Raw genomic sequence first — 3153 nt, forward strand, 5'->3', positions numbered from 1 at the left:
GTATATGCAGAGATGTATACATACTAAATGTATCACATATATAATATATGCATATATCTTATATATATCTTTAATATTTTCATATATTACACACATATACTAAAGCTACCACATATATCTACCATATACTTACTCTATATCATGTATATATACTTAATATATATTTACATATTTTGTAATATACACCTTATATGTATGCATCCTGTGTAGCTTATGATATGCATGCATGTATTATAGTTCACATATATCTTATAATATCTTCATATTTGGTGTGATTCTTATTTTAACAGACAATTTTTTTCCCTAGGAAGCGAAAGCCAAGTAAAAAGATTTGGAATCTTTAAAAGACCCATGTTTAGACTGTTAAATGTTAACGATGCTATGAATTCCTAAGCTGTGTGCTAACCAAACACATTATTAAAAGTGCTAATATTCAAATGTGAAAATCACCAGGTGGGAGCACAACAGAGGACTCTGGTTTGCAGAGGGGCCCTCATCCTGGGGACACAGGGTGAAATAAGGATGCTGGAGCAGAAGGTGATGTGATGTAATAGTGAAAATTCTTCCTGAAGCAGGATACAGATTCCTCCTTTCACTTAGTCTGATGCTGTAACAGGGTTCATCTCACCCAAACCGGAGGTCTCCTCATTATCCCTTCACACCCGGCAGACACAGCCTCTGAAGCAGTTTTCTGTGGTGCTTGCCAGTCTAGACAGGCATGATTTGCTCGGATGTTGAGAGGTGAAGGGGTAGAGGCCGTGAGGCTCCCTCGTGAATTTCGCAGGCAGGTCTCTTTAATTCAATCACTTGCTGGACCTGCCAACCGAAATGGGCGTGTGAGAGAGAAAGTCAGCTGTCCAGCAAAGGGGCTGCAGTGCTAGCTTCATCTCGGCCTTTATCAAGTGCGACTGTATTTTAATGCTGTGGCAGTAATTCCAGAGGGAAAGATGGAGCTGTGGCAACTTGTTTGGATCTAACATGAGGCTTCAAGACGTGCCTGGAGAGACTTGTGCTGGGAGGAGCCCGCGTCTCTGGCCACGGCCTGTGGAGACGCCGCGTTGGCTGCTGTCTGTGCATTTGTACATTCTCAGTTGTGCTTGTCAGCTTGTCATCCTCAGGTGTAATTGCCTCTTTTCTAGCTTATTCTCTGATCAGCATCACCTGCACTGCAAATCGGCTTCCCACTGCACGTGCTCCGTAGGCCTCTTGGTGATTTCAACATACCAGGCGCCTTGATCAACACACTCAGAGCACCAGCGTCCAGTTTCAACGCTGGAGAAATGGGTTCTCCTCATCACTTTTCCCTCCCCTCCTTCCTTCTCATTTTGATGGGCTTCGTCCATACAAATACGGTCTACTTAAGGCTAAAACTACATTCCACAGCACACCTTCTGGCCCCTTCGGTATCGAAAGTGAATTATCTTTGCCTTAATTTTCCCCCTTTGGTAAGGGGTAGGAGGATTAGTACAGGGAAGCCAGGCAGGACAAAAAACCAAATTCTTCCACAATCCACATTTTCCTAAATGGATTACTAAACGCATATTACCAATCACACCGTTTTGTTTAGGCAAAACAGAGGGAGAGAATATCAAGCTGTTGTCATACACTACTAATTACGGATGAAAGGATTAAATTGGAAAGAATCTGACTGCAGGAAAATGGCAAAGAAAAAAAAAGGCTAATATCGTTATTATTCAACAGAGACAACACACAAAGAAAACAGAGTTTAAGCCTTTCTTCAAAGGAATTTTGAAGGTAATTTGATGGATTTTTACAATGCAATTATTATTAAGAATCAAAAGTACATTTTTAAACAAAAGAACTCATGGAAGGGCAAAATCTCCCCAGCATGGACAAGGAGAGAAAAGGGTCTCAAAAATTTCATAGTAAGTGGTTCTTTACTATGAAATCCCTGATTTCTGTCCCATTTTGGCTACCTCCTGCCTAGTATCCTCTATTCCCTTCTAATATCGTAAGCTTTACACCCAAGCCATCTAATCAGGCATACATCCCAGTATGATTTTGAAACTTCGTTGGTCAGGCTAAATGAATCTTAGCCTACAATGAAGAATACATGTTCTCATGCCTCAGAAATGCATTTGTTCATTTTCAGGTGTTTCAAGGAATAAATTACTTTGCTGCTTGATGCAACATAACAGTTCCGTGCCTCAGTGTTCTTTATGCTAATTGAACTAGTCTGCTAAGTTAACAGCCTCAGGCCTCCCAAAGCAGTGAATTCATATTATCTATCCCACAAACATGTAACCAAAATGCGTGTGCATCTTCCTCTTCACTCCATCTCCTTTCCTCCCAGCTAGGCTGTGACGTCCTCCCCCAGTGTTCTGCAGCAAAGCTTGCTGAGTAAGAACCTAGGTTTCAGAGGTGAGACGGTAGAAGTACTGTTCTGTTTATGTTGTCCTAGACAGGTTATGTAGCATTCTGTTTGTTTTTTCCAGCTGACATAAAATAAACTGCAGGTGTTTAAAACATATAGTTTGATAAGTCTGGGCACATGTGTATATCCATAAGGCCATTATCACCATCCAGATAATAAACAAATCAATGACCTCAAAATTGTTTCCTCACCTCCATTTGGTAATTAGCATTCTAAGCCCCAGATTCTTCATCTGTAAAACCAGTATGAACATAGCAACCTCATAATGTCATGAAAAATTCACAACACACAGGTAAAGTGAACACTATATAGCAGAAGAGGGGTCTGTGTTAGATCCTTACCCCCACTTTGCATTAGTGAATATTCATGAATTGTCAAGTTCTTACTGATTCTACCATTTTATGCTTCTCATTCTTTTCCCGCAGTAAGTCAAATCTTTTCTCATGCTTATAACCAGAAATAAAAGATTCCTAGGTAAGCTCTATAGGAGGTCTGCTGAGCTAGTTGGGGAGAGGAGAAAGCTGGGCATTTTGAACTCCCCAGGCAGTGGATGGTAACTACGGACACAAGCCCTACTGCTGGCTGACAGCTGAGCAAATGTGTGTGAGAGAATCTGGAAGGGAAGGGGCACATCAAGGGCACTGATGTCTCTACCTGAAGGGAGTCTGATCTTACATCAGTAGCTGGCACCAGGGATGGGGATTCACAAAATTCTGTCAGCAAGGAAAGTGCTATCTGGTTGAACAAGATGGGGTAGA

Source organism: Neophocaena asiaeorientalis, unplaced genomic scaffold (genome assembly GCF_003031525.2).
Source record: "Neophocaena asiaeorientalis asiaeorientalis breed wild unplaced genomic scaffold, Neophocaena_asiaeorientalis_V1.1 scaffold701, whole genome shotgun sequence".
Classification (NCBI taxonomy): Eukaryota; Metazoa; Chordata; class Mammalia; order Artiodactyla; family Phocoenidae; genus Neophocaena; species Neophocaena asiaeorientalis.